Here is a 16,025-nt window from a genome sequence, read left to right as displayed (position 1 = left end):
GTTGAATACCTTCGTCAGGGCTACATAGTATTATTGTTTCTATAAAGGGTTTTCTCTAACACTCTCTTATCGCCCCCACTACTGTGAGCAGTGTTTTCCACATGCTTCTCACAGTTTTACAGACTTTAGCTCCCAACGGGCTTCCTACAGTCCTTCTGGTGGAGCATTTTCCTTGCTTCACCTATAATTCTTAAGACAGCTTGGTCACTTTATCTCATTATGGACCGGCTAGTCCTATTCAGGGATCTTTAGTGAGTTTAGTTCCCAGAACCTCCTCCAGGGATGGTGTTGCTTGGATATCTAATTCTAAGATAAAGAATCTGTGGCTAGATGTCTCTTATCAGATGAATAAGTTACTTACCTTCTGTAACGCCTTATTTGGTAGAGACAGGATCTAGCCGCAGATTCCTTAACGACCCACCCATCCTCCCCGCTCTGCAAACTGCTGGTCATGTTACCTACAAGATCCCTTTCTTCGCATTCTGATGCCTTGCTTTAGGACATTTGACACAAAGAGGTCTCTTTATTGGCACACTGTTAACATATATATATATAGGAAAACAATGAGAGAGCAAGGGAAATGCGGGGTGTGTCCGGATCCCCAATGTAATGATAGACTAAACAATGTGGACCAACCCACTATGTCGGTATGGTACAATCACTATTCTTGTAAGTACATGGACCCATTAGGTGTGTTTAAAAGACCCCTCACACACCAACCTGGTTGGTGTCATGCTAGTGAGTGGCAAAGGTGGAAGGCGCCACGTGAAAAAGTGAAGTACCTACACACGTGCTAAGGTGAGCTGTGGTCTCTCGTCGTCTTGGCTGGACCAGCCAAGACGACGGGAGACCACATCAGGTTTAAAGACGGGCTACTCACCGAGACCAAATTGGCACACCGGATGAGTCCTCTCCCGACCCTCGATCAACTGCCCTAACCTTAATATAGTGTTTTTTACAAGTGTCTGTAAGTACGTTAGACCACACACCTTAGTGCATGTGTAGGTACTTCACTTCTTTTTCACGTGGCGCCTTCCACCTTTGCCACTCACTAGCCTCACTAACCGGTCCTGAAGAAAGTCCCTCCCACACACCTTTTTGCGGGCTGAAACATAGTCAACTAAGGATAATAATCTCCTAGTAGTTGCACCACACATTTTTAACTATATCCTGAGCCACCATTAATAAACTTTACAGGCAAGGATCCTCAGATATTTTTAATAAAAACTCACGACACATCACACATTTACACCACACTAGCTCTGCTGTAATCAGGCATCGTAGCACAACCGGGGGGCATTCGGCCACCCGGTTGGGATCCCAATGAAGAAGCATGACACCATCCAGGTTGGTGTGTGAGGGGTCTTTAAAGCACACCTAATGGGTCCATGTACTTACCACAATAGTGATTGTACCATACCGACATAGTGGGTTCGTCCACATTGTTTAGTCTATCATTACACTGTTAACATAAGTAATTTCTATAGGTGGCTCTGCGTTGTTGGCTCGAAAAGTAGTTACAGAAGAAACTGACGTCAGCGCATCAGGAGAGGGCTTAAGTGGACTCCATTTACGTCACATCCGGAGGATGATGTCGCTACAGAGTCGACACCCTCTACTGACATGCAGAGGTACTGCTGCAAAAATATCCGGATCTAGTCCGGCACCTGGGGAGAATTCTAAGATAAGGAATCTGTGACTAGATCCCATCTCTACCAGATGAGGCGTTACCGAAGGTAAGTAACTTATTCATTAAGCCACGATGACTAGAAAATCAATCCTTGCTTATTTTTTCCCACAGGCCACACAGTTCAATTAGCGTTCTTGCGGCAGCATTGGCGGAAGTCGAGAATGTTCCTGCATATCTTCCAAATGGCTTGGCTTTGAAAGATGCTTTACAGAAAGCCAAAGAATGGATGCAGGAAGTGGATACCATGCAGGTGGGATAAAGTTGTTTGTCTACAGTTCCTATTGTTTCTCGTAACATTTTTCCTTTCATTGTCTCACATGCAAGACAACAGTTTGTCGCCACTGAAAAAACAGTGTTTCTCACAGAAATTCTAAATGCCAAAAGAATTACCACTGGAACTTCATTGATTCAACCCTAATAAAGTCATTGGTGCTGTGCTAAACATTTGGTCCTTAAATTAAGTGGTGACCTGTGGTCCTTTAACCAGTGTCCAGTCAGAACACTTTTTAAAGAACAGAGTGGCAATTTATTTCAATGCATGTCTGAACCCATTCAGAGGTACCTAAGCTCCACAAGATGGCCACTTCAGCCACCCTGCATAATGAGCTGAGCCTTTCTCCTTCAAGAAAGAAGGAAGATTTTACTTAACCCTGTAAGCATCGGTTTGTAGCGTGTTGTGCTGTAGATTCCCAGGCTCAGAACACTTCTGCACCTCCATCGTACCCAAACTCTGCCGCACCATCAACTGCTCCATCGAGTCCACCACCTTCCCTGAAGCCTGGAAATATGCAGAGGTCAACCCACTGCTGAAGAAACCCTCTGCTGACTTTGACGAATCTCAATAACTACAGACCCATCTCTCTGCTCCCCTTCCCAGCCAGAGTCATTGAGAAAGTCATCAACGCCTAACTTTGAGTTCATTGAAATGAACCACAACCTGGACCTCTCCCAATCGGGCTTCAGAAGCAATCACAGCATCGAGACCACTCTCCTCGCCGCTACAGACATCTGCACCCTCCTCGACTGAGGCAAGGCTGCTGCCCTCATCCTCCTGGATCTCTCCGCCGCCTTCGACACATCTCCCACCGCACCCTCTGCGCAAGACTCCACAATGCCGGTATCCGCAGCAAAACCCTAGAATGAAACCGCTTTTCCTCACCAGCCAAACAGTCAGACTCCCATCATTAAACTCATAACCCACAGAGATCAGCTGCGGAGTGCCTTAGTAATCCTCCCTGAGCCCCACCCTCTTCAACATCTACATGCCCCCGCTTGCAGCCATTGTCAGAAGCCACGGACTCAGCATTGTCTCCTATGCCGAGGACACCCAGCTGATTCTCTCCCTCCCAAACGAACCTACAGCTGCCAAAAGCAACTTACACAACGGAATGAAGGCAGTCACCACTTGGATGATGGACAGCTTTCTCAAGCTCAACTCAGACAAGACCAGAGTCCTCAACTTGGGCTCCACCCCCTTCACCTGGGACAACTCCTGGTGGCCCACAGCACTCTGAACCCCCCTCACACCCACCCACATACGAAACCTCTGCATCACCCTGGACTCCTCGCTCCATGCAGTCTCATCCACCTGCTTCCACACTCTCCGCCTTGCTTCGTAAGATCTTCAAATGGATCCCCACTGAGTCCAGGAAACGGTCACCCATGCGCTCGTCAAAAGCAGACTCTACTACCGCAACACACTCTTCGCCGGCATCACCCAGAAACACCTAAAGAAACTGCAGAACATCCAGAACGCCTGTGCCAGACTCATCCTGAACATCCCACGCCACAGTCACATTACTGGCCACCTGAGACCTTCACTGGCTTCATATTAACAAAAGAATTACTTTCAAGCTCCTCACGCACGCCTACAAAGCCCTCCACAACGCTGGACCTGCATACCTCAACCACCACCTCTCCTTTTACACTCCCACCAGACATCTTCGCTCTACCCAACTAGCCCTGGCCACCATCCCACAGATCCCCAAGACCACAGCTGGAGGAAGTTCCTTCTACCTTGCTGCGAAGATCAGGAACTCCTTGCCTCTGCACCTCAGGCAATCGCCATCGCAATTCAAGAAGGCCCACAAGACCTGGCTGTTCGACTGAACAGCAGGACCCCCATCCTCACTGCCCCCCTCACCCTCCCCAACCACCCCACCCCCCCAACCACCCAGCACCTTGAGACCCTAGCAGGTAAATAGTCGCGCTTTACAAGAAACTTGATTGATTGCCATCTAGAGTTGGGCTCCGATGTTTACGTGTTATTTTTCTTTGAAGAAAATCTTACTTGGCAATGAGCAGCTCTAGGAATTAACACCTTCTTGGGAGGATTAGCTTTTCAAAATAGACAAAAGCATGGGCACCTCGTGCCCCACCGATTTTGTGTTTTGTCATGTAGTGTAGAGTCACATGCGTCCTCCCAGGATGCCGTTGCAGTAATCACACTTTCATATTTCTGTCTTTTTTTGAACGGGCATCTCTTGCCATACATCGCTTCACTCCACTTCATCCTCACCCGCCGTGTGGGAAAACAATCTAACAATGTAGTTGATGCCCATGCGCATTACAAGCGAAAGAAGGAGTGCCAATACCTTGTGACATGAAAGTCTTTTTCGAAGAAAAACAATTTGAACACATCCAGGCCCAACACTAGATGGCAGGAGTATGCACAGCATGTGAATCTACAGCACTACATGCCATGAACAGATGCTTACATGGTAAGTAACATTTTCCTTTTTTTCAGGGTTCCTGTTTACCAATGTCCTGCACTGAATTAAATTCTTTTTGCCAGTTAGGAGACCCTCTCCTCCTAGAGACCTCAATCTAGTCCTTTCAAAACTCATGGGCCCCCCATTTAAAAAAAAAAACCTAGACCTTAACCTTATTTGAAACAATTTCTATCCTACCAGGAATCCTCTACAGCACGGGTACTCATAGTACGGCCCGCGGGCCGCCAGCGGCCCGGCAAGCCTTCCTTGGCGGCCCTCGGACCTTGCAGGCAACATACCTCTGTTTTTTTATATCGCCGGTTGCAGCAGCACGGAGCTATGGGGGCCGGGCGATTCTTTTAAAAACCATTCACTTGTTAATAAGGCTTTGTTGTATTTCACCTCTTCTTAGCGCCCCTGCATCTCCACTCTGATTGAGTGGAGATGCAGGGGCGCTTTTGAGTGGAGATGCAGGGGCGCTAAGAAGAGGTGAAATTCAACAAAGCCTCATTAACAAGTGAATGGTCTTTAAAAGACCTTTTCAGTACTTGGGTGCGGCGGCTGTGTGTGTTCCAGGGAAGCTGTCTCAGCGCGGGGTGAGGTGACAGGGACAGCAGGGTGAGGTGAAGGGGGGGGGGGCAGCAGCTAGTGAGAGCAGCGGGTGAGTTTACAGCAGAAGGAAGACAGTGTGACAGAGGGAGGGAGAGAAGGAGGGGGAAGACAGAGCGGGAGACAGAGAGGGAGAGACAGAGAGAGAGGGAGACAGACAAGGAGACAGAGGGAGGGAGACAGAGGGAGAGGGAGGGAGGGAGACAGAGGGGGAGACAGAGGGAGTGAGACAGAGGGAGAGAGAGGGAGGGAGACGGGGAGAGAGAGGGAGGGAGACAGAGAGAGAGAGAGGGAGCGAGAGAGAGAGGGAGGGAGACAGAGGGAGAGAGATAGGAGGGAGAGAGAGAGGGAGAGGGACGGAAACAGGGAGGGAGACAGCGGGAGAGAGAGAGAGATAGGAGGGAGAGAGAGAGGGAGAGGGAGGGAGAGGGAGAGGGAGGGAGACAGGGAGGGAGACAGAGGGAGGGAGAGTTAGAGGGAGGGAGAGTTAGAGGGAGAGAGAGAGAGAGGGAGGGAGACGGGGAGAGAGAGGGAGAGGGAGAGAGACTGAGAGAGGGAGACAAACAGTGAATGAGAGGGAGGGAGGGAGACAAGAGGGAGGGAGACGAGAGGGAGGGAGACGAGAGGGAGGGAGACGAGAGGGAGGGAGACGAGAGGGAGAGACGAGAGGGAGGGAGACGGGAGGGAGACAGGAGGGAGACAGGAGGGAGACAGGAGGGAGACAGACAGACAGGAGGGAGGGAGACAGGAGGGAGGGAGACAGGAGGGAGGGAGACAGGAGGGAGGGAGACAGGAGGGAGGGAGACAGGAGGGAGGGAGACAGGAGGGAGGGAGACAGGAGGGAGGGAGGGAGACAGGAGGGAGGGAGGGAGACGGAGGGAGGGAGGGAGACGGAGGGAGGTAGGGAGACGGAGGGAGACGGAGGGAGGTAGGGAGACGGAGGGAGACGGAGGGAGGTAGGGAGACGGAGGGAGACGGAGGGAGGGAGGGAGACGGAGGGAGGGAGGGAGACGGAGGGAGACGGAGGGAGGGAGGGAGACGGAGGGAGACGGAGGGAGGGAGGGAGACGGAGGGAGACGGAGGGAGGGAGGGAGACAGCGAGAGAGGGAGGCAGACAGAGGGGAAGGAGGGAGACACAGAGGGAGGGAGACACAGAGGGAGGGAGACACAGAGGGAGGGAGACACAGAGGGAGACAGAGGGAGGGAGGGGGAGGGAGAGAGAGGGGGGAGAGGGGGGAGGGAGAGAGAGGGAGAGGGAGAGAGAGGGAGGGAGACAGGGAGAGGGAGACAGAGACAGAGGGAGGGAAGGAAACAGAGGGAGGGAGGCAGAGGGAGGGAGGCAGAGGGAGGGAGGCGGAGGGAGAAAGGCAGAAGGAGGGAGGAAGGCAGAGGGAGGGAGGAAGGCAGAGGGAGGGAGGCGGAGGGAGACAGGAGGGAGAGGGAGACAGGAGGGAGAGGGAGACAGGAGGGAGAGGGAGACAGGAGGGAGACAGAGGGAGAGGGAGACAGAGGGAGAGGGAGACAGAGGGAGAGGGAGGGAGAGAGAGGGAGGGAGAGAGAGGGAGGGAGAGAGAGGGAGGGAGAGAGAGGGAGGGAGAGAGAGGGAGACAGACAGAGGGAGACAGACAGAGGGAGACAGACAGAGGGAGACAGACAGAGGGAGACAGACAGAGGGAGACAGACAGAGGGAGACAGACAGAGGGAGACAGACAGAGGGAGACAGACAGAGGGAGACAGAGGGAGACAGACAGAGGGAGACAGACAGAGGGAGACAGAGGGAGACAGAGGGAGGGAGACAGAGGGAGGGAGACAGAGGGAGGGAGACAGAGGGAGGGAGACAGAGAGAGGGAGACAGAGGGAGGGAGACAGAGGGAGGGAGACAGAGGGAGGGAGACAGACAGAGGGAGGGAGGGAGACAGAGGGAGGGAGACAAGAGGGAGGGAGACAGAGGGAGGGAGACAGACAGAGGGAGGGAGGGAGACAAGAGGGAGGGAGACAAGAGGGAGGGAGACATACGGAGGGAGGGACTGAGACAGAGTGAGGGAGGGACTGAGACAGAGTGAGGGAGGGAGACACAGAGTGAGGGAGGGAGACACAGAGTGAGGGAGGGAGACACAGAGTGAGAGACAGAGGGAGAGGCAGAGGGAGAGACAGAGGGAGAGACAGAGGGAGAGACAGAGGGAGAGACAAAGGGAGAGACAGAGGGAGTGACAGAGGGAGTGAGAGAGGGAGTGACAGAGGGAGTGACAGAGGGAGTGAGAGAGGGAGTGAGAGAGGGAGAGTGATAGAGGGAGAGAGAGAGAGAGAGAGGGAGAGTGATAGAGGGAGAGAGAGAGGGAGAGAGAGAGGGAGAGTGATAGACAGAGGGAGGGAGAGTGATAGAGAGAGTGATAGATAGAGAGAGAGAGAGAGTGATAGAGGGAGACAGAGCGAGAGAGATAGATAGAGATGTGTGAATGTCGGGTCTGGTGGCTCAGTGGACGAAGGCGGCCGCTGCAGGGGCCTGTGTTCAACCTCATGATGGTTACAGTTTTTTTTTTTGCTCTAGCCCCGCCCCCTCCCCCACTGCCCCCGCCCCCACCGGTGCGGCCATCGGCCACAAACCACACTGTAAATTTGGCCCCCGAGAGAAAGTTTGTGAGTACCTATGCTCGACAGTGTTCCAAAAGAATAGGACAATTGAGATCTCATCCAGGATTTCTACCTAAAGTGGCATGATTTTCATATTAATCAGTCAGTTTCACTTCCATCATTCTTTTGGAATCCTTCGTTTTCAGAAGCACGATCTTTACATACAGTAGGCATGAGGAGAGTACTGAAACCTTACCTACAAAAATACATTCATTGACACAAATATTTGTATTTGCAACTTGTACTGCTTTAGATCACATTCTGTGTATGCTCCTAGGTTCAAAGTATCACAGCTTGTTTTTCTTTGAAGAAGTGCTTTCAGTTTCAAGGTGAGTGATACCTTCATGAAACCCACATTGCACTAGGAGCCAGATTCCACCTCAGATTGCTTTTTGTTTTCTGTCATTTGGTTTGGGCATGTTCTCCAAAGAGTAGATTTTTCATAGATTCACATGTGTAAATATTCCCGATTCGGCTGGTAATCCTTGGTAGGCAATTTTATGAAGCAGTCCCTTATAAAGTACTTAAATAACGTAGGAAACATACATATACTACATGCAGCCTATCCTCCTTTAATCACCCGAAATCTGACCAGTTAGGTGGATAGGCGGAGAGCTCTGTCAGCTATGCCCCTCACAGAGGCACGAGCTGGCAAATGTTCTGCAGATGTTGGTTGGAAGTAATCATCAGGGGCCCTTCTCCAGTTTTTTTTTTATTTTTTATAAATTAAAACAGTCTTAAGTTTTCAGTACTAAATTCATCAGAGAAGAGGTTGTGCTTGTTTTACTTTTTGCGAAGTGTACTGCATGTTGAAAAGAAATGCCTACATGGAACATGAGCATTCAAAGTGCAGCACCATGACCACAATTTCAGAAAATAGTACCTTTGTTTCACATGCTTGAAGAAAATGCTTAAGTATATAGATGTAAGGCTAACTTTGGTGTATATGGAGGCAGGATAAAAACGTAGCTAGCTAGCCCTACACCTGAGAAGTTGAAAATAAAGTTGCCATTTAAATTTAGTAAAAAAGAATCCCGTCAGACTCCTGAGGTGACTAAGAGATCCACTGAGCCTATCGCTAAGGTCATCAAGTGTATCACTGGTGCATGCATCTGAAACAGCTGTGCTGAGTAATTGTGCTTTTAAAACCAGCAGCTTCAACCCCTTACATCATAATTTTCCTTTCAAGACATCGAATTGTATTCGTAGCATGTGTTGGCCGTAGATACATATGCATAACGTTATCCTGCCATCTAGTGTTGGGCTTGGGCGATTACAAGTTGTTTTTCTTCTAAAAGGTCTTTTTGAGTCACGAGGTATAGACTCCTCGTCCAGTGTGTGTTGTGCATGTTCCTTGGCTCCTTTGTTAGATGGCTTTTTAGGTCTCGCCTGAGACAGCGCGTTAGCGCTGCTCTGGCAAGACTTATAGTAAGCGAGTTTTGGAAGTGCAAACAGTGGCTTTTCAGGCCTCCAAATACAGTGCATGTGCGTCGGCCGGGTGCGCGCACCATTTGGAGGCCTGAAAGCACTCGTTTGCTTTCACTTTCGCGGGCCGCACGGCCGCTTTGATGTGATCGCGATTACTTTCACACACTCACATCTTATCTGCCCCATCCCTTTTGCTTCTTCTGTCTCACCCTCGTACCCCTATCTGTTTTTTCTCCCGTCTCCTCCACCCCTCTTCTTTATGTTTAAGCACTTCAATAGTGCTTCCTACTTTGGTTATGTTCCTATTACAATACCACCAAATGCAACTGACTGTATTCTATGTTGCTTTCCCCCACCCCACTTCTTTATGTTTAAGCACTTCAATAGTGCTTCCTACTTTGGTTATGTTCCTATTACAATACCACCAAATGCAACTGACTGTATTCTATGTTGCTTTCCTCAACCCCCCCATACCCTCCTTCTCAATTGCGGCGGTTGGTTTCGCTTCGCACTTGTATATTGTTTTTGTCTAACCGCAGACGTCTCGCGAGGGCTTCCAAGCTGATAACGGATCGCCTTCCTGTCAGGGAGAAATATGGATTCCTATCCCAGCCTGCCTGCTTGGTGTGCCTCCCACTGTTCAGACGGTGCACGCAGCCGAATCCCGGGGACCCCAGGCCTCGCCTTCGAATCACTCACTCCATCAGAGCGCCCCTCCTCACCCCCTCCGTGCCACCATTCCTCACGGGCCAGTCTGAGGATAGGCGCAAGTGTGGGAGAATACTGCAAGTGTGTCCTAGTTAAAAGATTTCGGGGATTTTGTAGTTAAATTATTTACACATGACAACTAGGCTTACACAAATGGCTTTGCAAATGGGGTCCTGTGTGTGCAACACCCATCCAACATCGTAGGAGAAGGGGTTACATTCAGACCAGGAAGAGACAGCAGACCCTATCTGTTAACAAGCATTAGCAATGCAATAGGTCTCGCATTTACGCGAGTTTGAGCTATTGACATTGCAAATGATAATGCCTTTTATTTATTAATTTTTAAAAAAACATAAATAAAAGGCATTGTTATTTACAATGCAAATAGCTGAAACTCTCGTAACTGCGAGACCTATTGCATTGCAAATGCTTGTTAGGCTTTCGGTATTGTTTCCGAGCCGATAAATCACAGATCCGAAAGACAGAAACTGGTAATACCTCTATATTCATAGTTCCCGCCTGGGGGCGGCGTTACTCCACTACTTCAACTTCATTATACAGAAATATGTCCACGAAGAATGGAAAATACGCCCTTCAGTTTTTGACCTAACTGCCACGCTAAATATTCCAGATAGGATTTACATAAAGTATGTAATCTAGGTTTATCTCCAGAACACAAAAAAAATCCTGTAAGGCGTGCTTAGTGTTCAGATCTAAAAAGACGCGTCAAATGAAGAGAGCATCGTTAGGCTCTTACAGCCATGCAGTGACGCACAGAAGATGCTCTATATATCTTCCGGGATCTGTCGCTAGACCTCAGTCAAGAGCAACAAGAAACGGAAGCACAGTCAGCGCCAACAAATGTACAGATAATACTGGCTACCAGTAGAGGCAGTTCATACTCCGAGCCCGACTCCATACAAGGGTACGTAGTATGAATCGGGCTCTGTATATACCATATCAAAAAGAGATATAGTGTGCAGAGTCCAGTAAGTCCCCAAACACATAGCAGAGGATAAAGTAGATACTACCTTACTCTCAATTTAGTGGTAGCTGGGCTGAGCAGTCAGGCTTATCAGAGGGTAGTGTGAATGCATTTTTTGTGTACACTCATACAAGGCAGCAAACACACTCAATGACTAACTCCAGGCCAATGTTTATAAAAATATTACTTTAGTTACTTTAATGTTAGGAACCAAGTGGAACTTAGTTACAGGCAAGTAGACTTTTTCAGTTATGCAGTACTTTCAATATACAGATGGCAAATGTTTGTATAAGCATTTGAAATACTTTACAGGTGCATGAAATACTTTTCAATATCAATAAGATACTCTACAGTTCTCAGTATAAACACTTAGTGCAATATAGAGAGAAATCAATGCAATCCTATGGGAGGAAAGACAGGTAAGTCAATTTCAGGTAAGCACTCGATTTACAAATTCAGTCTTTGGCGGTTTTGACCAACACTTGGCAACGGTCGGACCAAGGTAGGTACTGCACCACCAGTGGCACTGGAGCAGCTGGGTGCAGAGGTCACTGCGCTCAATGTTAGCCTATAGAAGCTGGGGGTACCGCGAAGCAGGTAAGTACACGCGGTTCAGGGACACAGGCCCTGGAGGTTGAGGTCAGCACTGTAGGGGCCACCAACAAGCACCAAAGCTGCACCACCAGTGACAAAGGGGCGTCCCGGGTGCAAATGGGGCGTCGGCTGTCCTATAGAAACCAATGGAGATCCTCGGTTGGAGATGAAGGCTGCAGGCTCGGTCCAGAAGACTGCCTGAAGGAATCCAATGACTGGAGAATTGAGTTGGATAGTTGGGGGATGCCGGGACACCGTCGGTTGGGCACTCCAAAGCCTGAGAGCTGCGGGTTGAGTGGTGTCTTTAGAAGTTGGGTTTCTCTCACCAGATCTGGTTTCGGTCGGGGGGCCCTTCAAGATGAGGCTTCAGGCATCGTGGGAAAATTCAGAAGAGGTCCTCAAACGCTGGATTACAGATCAGGATGTCACTGGATCGTTGGACCACCTGCACTTGGGCCGAGGGTGACTGGTGCAGAGTGGTGAGGACTCGTAGTTCTAGGAGGCACAGGAGTTCTTGTTGAAGGTTGCTTTTGCTGGCCATATCCGGTGTCCACAGGAGAAAGTCTTTATTGAAGGCAGCTCAGGTCTCTGCAGTTGCTGGCCACCGGACACCAATTTCTTTGAGCAGGGTTGCTGGTGGAGGAGACAGGCCTGTAGGGCTGGGGGCCAAGTCAGTTGTTGTCTTCTCCACTGCTGCACGACTCTTCGGTCCTTCTTCTTTGTAGGTCGTCTAATCTGAGGAACAAGGTTCAGGGAAGCCCTTTAATGCTAAATTTAAGGATGTTACTGAGGGACCAGAGAGGGTCCTTAAAGACTGCAGCATGTATAAGGGTGCTAAGGGGCCCGATGCCAAACACATACACACTGCCATTGCAGGCTATGTGTTGTAGTGTGACTAAACTAAGAGTTGACATGGTACACCAAACTGGGTGCCATGCCTTCACACCTCTGCCTGTGGCATAGGTGTGTCACCCCTCTGGCAGGCCTTACAGCTCTAAGGCAGAGTGCACTATTGTAAGAAACTGGCTCTATATATACTGCACCAAAGTGAGGTACAGTGTATATAAGAGTCCCCAAAGGTAGGTAGAGGTTAAAGTTAGCTATAACTTTACTCTCTAAAGTGGTAGCTTGGTCGAGCAGTAAGGCAGTATCAGAGGACAGTGTTAAGCATTTGATGTACACACTCAGTCAGCAAATTAATTCACACACCCAAGGACTGAACTCTAGGCCAATTGTTTTTGTATAAAAATATATTGTTTATATTTAGAACCAAGCAAGCCTGGTACAGGTAAGCATTAAATACTCTTCAGTAATAAGTTACTGGATATAGAACAGTTGAAAAATGCAATAAGAAATGTACTTTGTTTGATTTACAGGGGAGCAGTAGTATGAAGCACTTAGCAAATGCAGTACATTGAAATGAATAGGCTTTTTCAACAAATTGCAGGTAAGTTACTTTTTCTAACTCCGTGCTGGATGCCTAGATTCAGCACTGGGACATTTCCTGAAAATAGTTGAGAAAATGCGTTTTGGTTATTGTTTCGATTTTTAAGGAATATTTCAAGTTTCAACTTCACACTCGTTCTATGGAAGGAAAACAGGTTATCGGTTTGCAGGCAAGTAACCGACTGTGGGAGTTAAGGTTCTGGGGTTAGACTCAGGGGTCCCCCAGGGTCAGTGATGCACTGAGATTGCACCCTCAGCGGCACTAGGGCGGCTGGGTGCAGAGTGTTGAGGCCCAATGTTATCCTATGGAGGATAGGGGGCTTCCGGTTGGTGGCTGCTGGCTAGCAGGCCACACAGCTGTGTGAGCAAAGCTCCTAGGGTTTAGCTCAGGGCAAGTTGGGGACCAAAGTAGCAACAAAGGTGCACCCTCAGCGGCACTACGGCGGCCGGGTGCTGTTTTGAGGTCGTGTGCCCTGTTGTTTCCAATGGAGAACCTCCGGGGCAAAGAAACACTGCAGGCTCGGGACGAGTATCTTCTGGGTGCGACCACCACTTCGAGGGGTAAGTTGGGATGTCGTGGGTTGGTTAGGCACCGTTGGTTTGGGCATACAAGGCCGTGGGGCGTCGGGTGCAGGGGTACCTTGGGACGTCAAATTTTCTTACCTGCTCTGGTCGCGGTAGGATGGGGTCCTCTGGATTGAGGCTGCAGGCGTCGTCTCGAGGCTTGAGGCAGGTCTGGGGTTGCCGGATCTCTGGTCAGGATCACCGGGGGGACCTCCTTGTGGTGTTGGTTCACTCGAGCTCGGGCTGGGGTCGGCGGGTGCAGAGTGCGCTGGATTTGCGGTCTCTGGCTGGAACCAGAAGCCGCAGTTTAAACACGTCCAGTGTTCTCGGGAGATAGTCCTTGAAGTGAAGGCAGGCAGGTCTTCCGGGGTTTGTGAGGTTGCTGGCTGCAGGACATGCCGGGATTTCGCAGAAGCAGGTTCGAGGGGAGACAGGCCTGTAGGGCTGGGGCCAAGTCAGTGGGCGTCGTCCTCTTGTTAGCTCTGCACCGCTCTTCGGTCCTTCTTCTTATCTTCTTTTCTTGTGGTTTCTAATCTGAGGAAGCAAGGTTCAGGGTGCCCCCTAAATACTAAATGTAGGGGCGTTACAGGTAGATAAAGGGCAGGGATCAATGGGTCCCTTCCGTGGGGTGGGAACACCCCCTATTCTGCCACTCTCCTGTGGGAGGTGGGCCTGAGCTTGTCCCTGGTTGGCTCAGTCCCCCCATCCTCAAGATGGCAGGGGCTCGAGGTTGTGTTTCACCTCGCCTCCCCCACCTGAGGGATGGAGTTGGCAGAGGTGGGCACACCACCTTTCCTCACTTGGGAAAACCAGTGGGAACCAGTTGCTGAAAGCAGCAATTGGTCTGGAGAAGCTCACAAAGGCGGCATGCCTTTTGAAGCTTCTCCTTCGTGAACCCTGCCCATCCTGGGGGAGGAGGCTTGGCACCTCATCCCAGGAGGTGCATCGTTTCAGGACCCCGAGAGCGGCAATCTCTCGACCCAGTGGTCCAGAAACATGTCTGGTGGTGGCAGCCTAAGCAGCCACTCAGTCAGGTAACTAGGAGTTGGTCGAGTTTCAGGGGGCATCTCTAAGATGCCCTTTGTGGTACATTTTACATTATATCTCACACTGGCATCAGTGCGGGTTTAATGTGCTGAGAAGTTTGATACCAAACTTCCCAGTCTTCAGTGTAGCCATTATGGTGCTGTGGAGTTCGTAATGACAAACTCCCAGCACCATATACTCTTAATGGCAGCACTGCACTTACAGTGCCCAGGAATGGACTTGGGCACTGTAGGGGTACAGGGCTCATGCTCCTGAGGGGTGACTGATGTATGCCAGGGCAGTGGTTGTGGGCTTGGCGCACAGGGATGTGTGCCATGTCGACTCTTCACTTTGTTCTGCACCAAGGCACTCAGTCTGCAAAGGCAGTGTATGAGTGTCAGGGTACAGGGTCTCTGAGGTTGGCACAATAATTGCTGCAGCCCTTCGAGGACTTCTCTGGTCACAGTGCCCTGGGTACCTGTGGTATCATTTACCAGGGGCTGACATGTGGCCAGAGATGCCAATTGGGTTTAGGCTTCAATGCAGTTTTAGGGAAAGAACATAGGCCCTGGGTACCTGATTAGCAGAAGCCCAGGGCACACTCAAAGAACATCGGCAATTCAGCAAAAAGTGGGGGCATATCATGCAAGAAGTAGGGCACTTTCTCACAACTATACCACAGGTGAGGGCATAGCAGCATGAGCAGTATGCCCTTACAGCATTTGAGTCCATTCTTGCATGAGTCTGAGTCAAGAGCAGTGAAGCCATTTTGAGTACATGGGCTAGGAGTTTGTCATTACGAACGCCAAAGCTCCAAGATGGCTTTATTGAAGATTAAGAGGTTTTGTATCAAACGTCTCAGCATTATGAACCCAGACTGATGCCAGTGTTGGATTTATTATAAAATACACTCACAGGGCATCTTGGAGATACCCCTGAAAAACTACTGACTTCTAGTGTATTGGCTGACTGGTCCCTGCCAGCCAGCCGCCACCAGACTGGTTTCTGACCTCATGGGGTGAGAGCCTCTGTGCTCTCGGAGGCCAGAAACAAAGCCTACTCTTGGTGGAGGTGCTTCTCACTTCCCCCTAGCAGGCATAGCAACATATGGCGGTGAGCCTCAAAGGCTCTCGCCTTGTGTTATGTTGATTTGGGCTGCTCCAAATAGTGGGGATGCCCAAATCCCGCACTCCTGCCCCCCCCACCCCCCCCCCCCTCCCCTCAGGCCGCCCCACTTTTGGTAGCAGAAGAGGTGAGAAAATTAGTAAACAGAGTACTAGTGTCCACCTTGGCTTGCCATATCCCAAGAGTTACCTGGAGCTGAGGTGAACACCTCTCTTAAAAATTCTCCATCTTGAATTGGAGAATTAGGCCAAATAGAAACAGGGATGTGCCCCTCTCCCTAAAGGGAGGGGGCACTTGAAGGTTGTAGTCACCCTAAGGTGTAGTCACCCTAAGGGACAGAAGCCATTGGCTACTGACCTCCAACCCCAGTAAAGCCATTAAATTCAATATTTACTCCAGTATTGGAGCTTTCATAGATTCACATGCCTGAATCATTCCCCGTCGTCGAGACGGGAGTCTCCGGTATATAAAAAAGCAATGCTTAGTTGTGAGAAAGTGCCATCTTTCT

The 16,025-nt window shown here is 49.9% G+C and overlaps 1 pseudogene across 1 annotated transcript in view; it reads left to right on the top strand.

Annotated features, from left to right (window-relative positions):
* Positions 1-16,025, top strand: part of LOC146866943 (lysine-specific demethylase 5B-like) — a 429,067-nt pseudogene that overhangs the window by 130,056 nt on the left and 282,986 nt on the right. The window contains exon 5 of the transcript XR_014966723.1: positions 1,802-1,940. The product of XR_014966723.1 is annotated as a lysine-specific demethylase 5B-like (transcript). The remainder of the gene's footprint in view (positions 1-1,801; positions 1,941-16,025) is intronic.

The sequence above is a fragment of the Triturus cristatus genome, chromosome 1_2, assembly GCF_964204655.1.
Source record: "Triturus cristatus chromosome 1_2, aTriCri1.1, whole genome shotgun sequence".
NCBI lineage: Eukaryota > Metazoa > Chordata > Amphibia > Caudata > Salamandridae > Triturus > Triturus cristatus.
The sequence above is the reverse complement of the archived record's forward strand: the minus strand, read 5'-3'. Positions and strand labels throughout refer to the sequence as shown.